Raw genomic sequence first — 7,582 nt, 5'->3', positions numbered from 1 at the left:
CCATTTTCCCTACAACTTCTTTGTGTACGTCTCATCTTCTTTTCTCTGACTGAATGCTAGTTCGTTCGAAAGTCGTTTGCGTTCCTTTAGACGGTTGTTGTTGCCAGCTCGATTTACTCGTGTTTGCTCAACATTGTCTTTCGACTTCTGAGTCTTATTCACGGTCATCGTCTGAGCATCCTCAATCACAGACTCGCGCTTTACGTTTTCCCATTGATCTAGAACGACTGCGGGTTCTAGCGGGGACTCCCCATCAACGCGTTAGCTCCGGGTTCTTTGGTGTAGTAGGTCATCGTCCCAACTCGCGTCGTGGACTCGCTTTATCTTCTGGTCGAGAGGATAGGCTTTACTCACAACAATAACCCCTAATGAGCGCAAACTTCCCTAGTCAGATCTACTAAATCATCTCTTCTATCCTTCGATTAGGCTGACATTCGACTGTTCTTAGTAAGCAGACCGTGACTCTCAAGGCGCGTGGTAAATTCAGATCTGAAAGGCTTATTCAATAGAAGTCGCTTACGTCAGAATGAAGTCGAAGTCCTGCTCGATCGTGTAATTTGCGTTAATCTTGACTGGGCCTGAACATTTATCATATTTCATATTTAGCATCTTGGTCTAAACTCGAGATTAAATTCTACCAACTTGAGCTGTTGATCAGTGAATCGTGATCAGAAACGTGACTTTTGTGAGAAAGTTTTGAATCCTAATTTGATATTTTCTTATCAAAATCTCTAGAAATCCTCAATCAGCTGTGTAAATCGTCTATTGTGTTGTGTTTTGATTAACGTTAAATCAGAAAAGATTTGATCATTTTTTTTTATTTGTTTAATTTCTCTAGTTATTTAATTTTGTATCAATTTGATTTTTGTAACAAATCTCCCTAAAAACGAATCTGGACACACTTGCAATCAAATACTACGATGACACAAGCACTCTGTAATCAGGACAGTTAATAAATACCACATATACTGTAATAAATAATCACATAAATAAATAAATAACACCGATAGTGTCTTCCACAAATAAATATGCCTAAATGGCCTCAGTATCCGAAATAATTTCCCAAAATAATCTCTTTTTCGAATCTTTTTGATCAGAACTCCAAAATTAATATTTCCTTAAACAAATCATCATTTTTTTCACATAATCAGTACTCCAAATAAATATTCCTTATAAAAATCATCAGTAAATCATCATTTTTTTATCATATCGGCACCAAATCATGTGCAACATCAAAAATCAATCATAATAATCTCCAGAACATCATAATCAACTCCATAAATCAGAAAAAATCTCCAAATTCAACGAATTTTACGTTGGGCGCCAAAATGTCGCCGTTGCGATTCGATCGGTTGCAAACGGTGCAGCTTATGCGCCACTCCCGTGAGGGAGACTGCCCGCCATGTTAAATTTGCCCGGTTTGAGACTCTCGAAGAGGTGCTCGGTTGAACTTCTTCCCAGGGAAGAAGCAAGATCGAATCGGCCAGCGTACCAAAGTGACCCACAAGAACGGTACGGAAAGCTCAGCCTCCCGAAAAAGCTCCTCAGCAATCCGCCAGTATAGGACCCCCCGTGCCCGTATGAATCATCATGGGTAGTACCGACACCCGCCACCAGAGAACTTCACGAAGCATGGGAAATACGCAGAACTTTTGCATTGGGGAGGAAAGGACTGGGAACGGACCCTAAAGTGACGGAAGCAGCGCTCCGGATCGACCAAAAAAACTAACACGTGAGCTCATTTTAACTGCAGGGACTTTATTAATCTCCAAAATAATCACTCATAATTTAGTTGGCAGGGAATCAGAAAAGGTGCTCGTTTATTGGACTAGTCTAACATTTTGTATTTCATTCATTGTTTCGTCTTCAACGTCTACCTAACCATTTTCCTACTGTGTGCTTTTGCTCTCCCTACTGTCTGTACTGTTTGTTCTTCTGTTACCCCGTGCTTTTGTGCTCTCTCCTCAACCTCAAATCTTCAGCTCGTCAGCTGGAACAGCTGATCGCTGACGTCACCGGCAGTCAAGCGGACTGCGGCAGACAAAGGCACTAGAGTGCTATTTCGTGGACGTGTGGGGGGTGTCAATAAAGGCCGTCACACTCCGGGCGCATGGCAACACGCGCTTAAACAAAATGGACGCCGTCCATCAAAATGGCGTCCGCTCTACGGCCGCAGCCGGAACGGAAAAACGTTCGTGACGCCTTTCGTGGCCGTCACCCTTCACCCGATGAAAAAGAACGGACTCACCGGACTACTGCTGTTGCTCCTGTTACTTGCTGATGCTGCTGCTGTTGATCTTAACCGCGTGCTCGCGGACGGCGCGGACGACGCTGCCGGTTCGACCTGCGGTTGCGCGGTTGACTTCGATGATGTTGCGTGGGCCGGGAATGAACTTTCCGGGCCAGCACGTGGGCGGATGGACCGCCTCCAGACGAGATGTTGACGGCTCGTCTCTTCCGGCGATGTAGCGTGTGCCGGGTCAAAACTTGTCCCACACTCGATGCGGGGCGGTGGTGGACGCGCGCTCGTACTCCTACTGGTGCTGCTTGGCTGGTAGGGTGAAAGAAGCGAAGCCAACGAACTTCGCACGGGGTAACGGTTTTACCTGATCTCTAGCTAGGCCGCACAAAAGTTCACTTCTTCACACACACACGATCCTAACCTTGTCGAGATCTAGGGGGGGAGAAGTTAGAATTTAAAGCCTAACCGGAAACACTACCACGCCACTTTCAAACCTCAGGACTGGACAGGGGAACCCGGGATAAAAGTCTGCGCACTCCACACTTCACAAAGGTCTGGGACAAAGTGAACGAGTACTTGCTTCCTCAGAACGGGGAAGGTGGCCCCAGACGTACTTTTGGCACGCCGTTTCCCGGAGATTGCCTCGGGCTTCTTCGGATCTTTAAAGATCTGAGTTCCCGTCTCACTCTAGCGGTCGGCAATAGCTCTGACCGTCCCTTTCCGTCTTCCCGAAGGATTCAACATATGAGCGACCTCCGCGAGATTCTCTCTCCAGGTCTTAAACCAGTAACGATAGTTACCAACGATCGTGGGGGCTAACATCACCTACATTGATTACCGTGGTAACGGAGATCGAATTACATTTAAAGACGAACGGAAAAACCGAAATAAATAAATAAATAAATGCTAACAAGTGCAACTGTTACAAACGATTAAATTTATTGTTAAAAATATCCCGCAATGATTGTTGCAGGAGCACAAAAAAGATTTAATTGTATGGGGTATGGTGTTGTGGCTTCCCACAGACAAAATAAAGTTGTATGCAGGCAGTTGACAGAAAATGTGACTCAAAGATCAACACGATTTTTTTTAAATCAACGCCTATGTTTGAAGCATTTTGTCGAATACCGTTAAAGTTGAATGAAATCATGTCGATTGATTGAAAGAAAAAAAACGTTTGGGGCATAACAAGCCCCACGAACTTCCCATGGTTCCTTTGAGAAATCATCTTAAAAAATTATAGGGTACGTTTTATTGGTACACAATCTTTATGCATTTTTCATTCCATTCCTGTGCTGTTTAGCCCATATTGTTGCTCTATATGGGAAGACAAACGAAATCGCTCCAAATTATGATAATTATAAGGTTATTTGTGTTTGCAAATTTGCAGCAGCTCAAATCAAGCCTTTATTTTCTTAGAGGTTTGCCAAGAGCGTCCTTCAAGTGGACCTTTTTATGACGTATCGTTGCGCTGTTCTTTGGCATACGGTAAGGCCGCTACTTTTTTCATCATTCAGGACGGATACATTTCTCATCCATAAAAAAAAACGAGAAGACGGGTCATATCTACTCTGAAACAATACACATTTTTGTTTGTAATACGAGAAATTATGATTTAGCTTGGATTTAGCATTCTGTTATCCTCCAGTCGCGTGCAATTATAACAGAAATCCAACTAATTGATAATTAGGATCATCATTATCGTCCAAAAAACAATATAACGGTGTCGTAGGAGTAATTAAAACGGGAAGAAACACATGCTTCGATTACTCCGAATAAACGTTGCCAATCAGAAGGCAGGCAACATACAAGAGTAGAATGACGTAAATCAATAAAGTGTACCTAGATTTCCATTAAGTGGTTACATATAAGAGTAAAGTTTGTTAACAAACAAATCGAAATAAAAAGTACAAGCTCGTTTTTAAATAGGGTATTTTAACCATTAGTGGACCCCCTAGTAGAGCCGAAGCACATTTTTCACAAATTTTCAATATTTTAAGCACTTTTTCATAACCCTTTGTACAAAACAATGAAAACTGAAGTCTTTCGAACAATTTTGACTATTTGTTTCATCAGTTATTTGTTTTTGAGCAGAAAAATAGCCAATTGAAAAAAAAGTTTTTTTTGCCTGTTGTGGACCCCCTTTTCCTATAGTGGACCCGGGTCCATAATCCGATTGTGGACCCGGGTCCACTATAGGCAAACTGTTATTTTTATACCAAATTTAACCGATATTTGATGTTTTGATGCATGGTGTAGGTCTAATGATAGATATAATGAATAAAAGATGGATTTTGCTCACTTTTCATCATAAACAATTATTTTTTGTTAACAAATTTGGCTTTAAACAACACAAAACCAAACAGACATTTAAACACATTTATTTCCGAAAAAGATCAGAGAAAACGTCTCAAAAACCACTGTAAAAAAAAGTAATCTTGATGCAAATTTTTCCATATTAATTATATATATGGTTGACCGATACTAAACAATAGAATTGTTTACAGTTGCTGATAAAACCACACATGTTTATTGGAAAAAAAATGTTTTGTTATTGATTTATTATTATAAAATATCATTTCAAACTGCAATTATGGTGCTTCAGTTAAGTACAATTAACTATAGTTTTGATTAATTATAAATTCTTACGGCTTCAGCATTATTGGTACTTTTAACATGAAAACAGCTATAGTTATACTCATAATTGAAAAAATATGCGTTTAGGTTGATAACAACAAGCATTTATTGTATGTTTTAGAGAAACTTTTGCTTGAATACACAGTTTTCATCATTTTTGAAGGTTTTATTAACAGGGGTCCACTTTTGGAAAAGTTTGGATTTTCGTTGTCCTATATTGGACCCCCATAATTTTTGCTAGAAAATTGCATTTCTTCGCTTTATTTTAGTAAATATCCTTAAACTTACATTACTTCGACTTGCTGAAGTTAAATAATCAGTCAAAAAATGATTGGATGGTTAATTCAATCATAAAATATAAATGCAGTTTTGTTGTGAAAATGCTAGTGGCCATGGCTGATTTCAGATGTCGAACTCAAAACACTTATTTTGGTGAAAAGGACAATTCAATGTCAGTCATCATTGTTCTAAATGATGCTGAACATGCCAAATAAAAGATTTGTAGACAACAACACGCTTGAAATTGTGATTTTATTGAATTTTCCATTAAAAACCCTTCAGAGGGTCCACTATAGGAAAGGGGTCCACTAATGGATAACGTACCCTATTTTTCAAAATGTATGTTCCTTGCCTCTGGCTAAAGTAAAAGGAGGGAGGAGGGAGGGGGGGGGGAATGGAAAATTGAAATTACTTGCCATGGTTTTAACATTTCAATGAAAAAAGTATTGTAAAATGCATTTTCATCAGCATCAGCAGTGACAAAAACTTTATCACAGGAAATTCTGGTGCTTAATCGGGTCCGTGCTACACTTTCGAGATATCATGACGTCTTTCAGGACCCTACCGGCTTTAACCCATATCCTCGAATCCCACTTTCCCTAATCCCATATCCCCGAAAATCATTTCCCCGAAAAATTCGCAACCCCGAAAATCATTTCCCCGAAAGTGCCACTTTCCCGATAATCATATTCCCGATAATTGCATATCCCCGAATGTCAGTTACCAAAATGGACATTTTACTGAACTGTCGTTTTCCCTTATTTACGCACGGTGTATTTTTTCGAGACCTCAAAGATAAAAAATCGGTATGTCTGATATTTGGCACCGTGAAAGGAGGGCTCTTTCCCGACATTTTGCGGGGTATACCGAAATATTTCGTCGGGGGGTCTAGCGCAACTTTTTTTTTTTTGAAGATAATTTTTCGATTTTATGGGATATTTGTTCAAAAAAGTCACAGAAAATCGGTGCATTCATGTTGATATCACTCAAACTTCTTATGAATATGCCTTGGGGACTCTAACCAACTATATTTGACCAATATTATACCTCAAAATCGAACCAAATTTACCATACACGCAACTGGCAGTCGCATGATTGTGATGCATGGCGGCATGAAAGTATATCAGAATCTGCATGAAAACTGTCCTCATGCATTTTTTGCGATATAGGAGTATGACATTTTTGCCCGTTACCGACAATTATCGACATTACCGACGGCTTTTTGGTTGTATTTAAAAAAAAACACTGCGCAGAACGAGGATTGAACCACCAACTTCTTGGTTATTGATCCGACACGCTACCACCGCGCCATGGACGCTTGATGAAAATGGAGTGAAAGAGCACCAACATATGCTTCTCTTTGGAGTGTTGCTCGGGGACGGGCCAGCATAGGGACGTGGCGTTACATCGTGCTGCCACCTGGTTTTTTTAAGCGCAAGAGTGTAAAAGTGCTGAGTCATCGTCTAAAAATAGACGGCGTCCTATCTCGCCCAGCAAAATGAGGTCGATAAAGTAGTCGGTTTCGATGCGAAAAAGTGGAAAATTTGGTCTAAAAATAGCGACGCCATCCCCATCGTGCCCATCGTGTGAAAGGTAATTAAATTAAGAAATTTTGAAGAAAGGCACTATCTATTTCAGGGAATTGGGCATATCTCTGCTTATATTGAACCAATACTGATACTTTTTTATGGAACTTGTTCAGAAAACTGTTCTCCGCAATGTGATTGATTGTAAAATGTTTGAAAATGTAATGGTGTTATGTGGCAGAGGATTGAAATAGTAGTTTATGCAACAAGTTGCAAAAAGAGGATTTTTTCAGCACGAGTCGTACATTTATCCAACGAAGTTCACCGAGTTGGATAAATACGAAGAGTGCTGAAAAAATCAAGTTTTGCAACGTGTTCCATACAACATTTTTTGCAAATCCGAAAAACACCCATTGAGTGAAATTTTAAGTCAAATTTTCATGTATTTTGTAATAAATCGTTTAAATCAAAAAAAATGTTGAAAAGTGTTTCTTTTCGAAACAAGTGCTGAAAAGTTCAACTTTTCAGCACTCATTTCAGTGCTGAAAAGTAGAACTTTTCAGCATTTATTTTGAAAAGTGTTGCTATTCGATTCTGTTATTTTTGGTACAGAAAAGTAGGCTATTTCGTCGTTCAAGAATGACAGGAAAAGTAAGTAGTTTCACGGAATTGCAAAAAAATAATTTTCGGATCCTATTGGGTAATAAACAGCTTATTAAATAAATAATCTATGTTTTGCATTGTTTAATGCTCAAATTTGTATCCGGGCAATATTTTGCTGTTATTTCATGACAAATTGTACAAAGAAAAGATTTACTTTCGGTCGTTTCTTGGTTTCCCCCGGGCAGACGGTAATAACAAAATTCATGTCATTTCAATAACAGATTTTGTTAAAATA

The 7,582-nt window shown here is 39.5% G+C and overlaps 1 long non-coding RNA gene across 1 annotated transcript; it reads right to left on the bottom strand.

Annotated features, from left to right (window-relative positions):
- On the bottom strand, positions 1-3,164 carry LOC120428529 (uncharacterized). Its single transcript, XR_008211733.1, has 3 exons — positions 2,737-3,164; positions 2,607-2,674; positions 1-2,551 (listed from the first exon to the last, which is right to left on the bottom strand). It is a non-coding gene; the product is annotated as an uncharacterized LOC120428529 (long non-coding RNA).
- Positions 3,165-7,582: the final 4,418 nt, after the last annotated feature.

This window comes from Culex pipiens, chromosome 1 (assembly GCF_016801865.2).
Source record: "Culex pipiens pallens isolate TS chromosome 1, TS_CPP_V2, whole genome shotgun sequence".
Classification (NCBI taxonomy): domain Eukaryota; kingdom Metazoa; phylum Arthropoda; class Insecta; order Diptera; family Culicidae; genus Culex; species Culex pipiens.
This window is presented reverse-complemented; position numbering and strand designations above follow the sequence as displayed.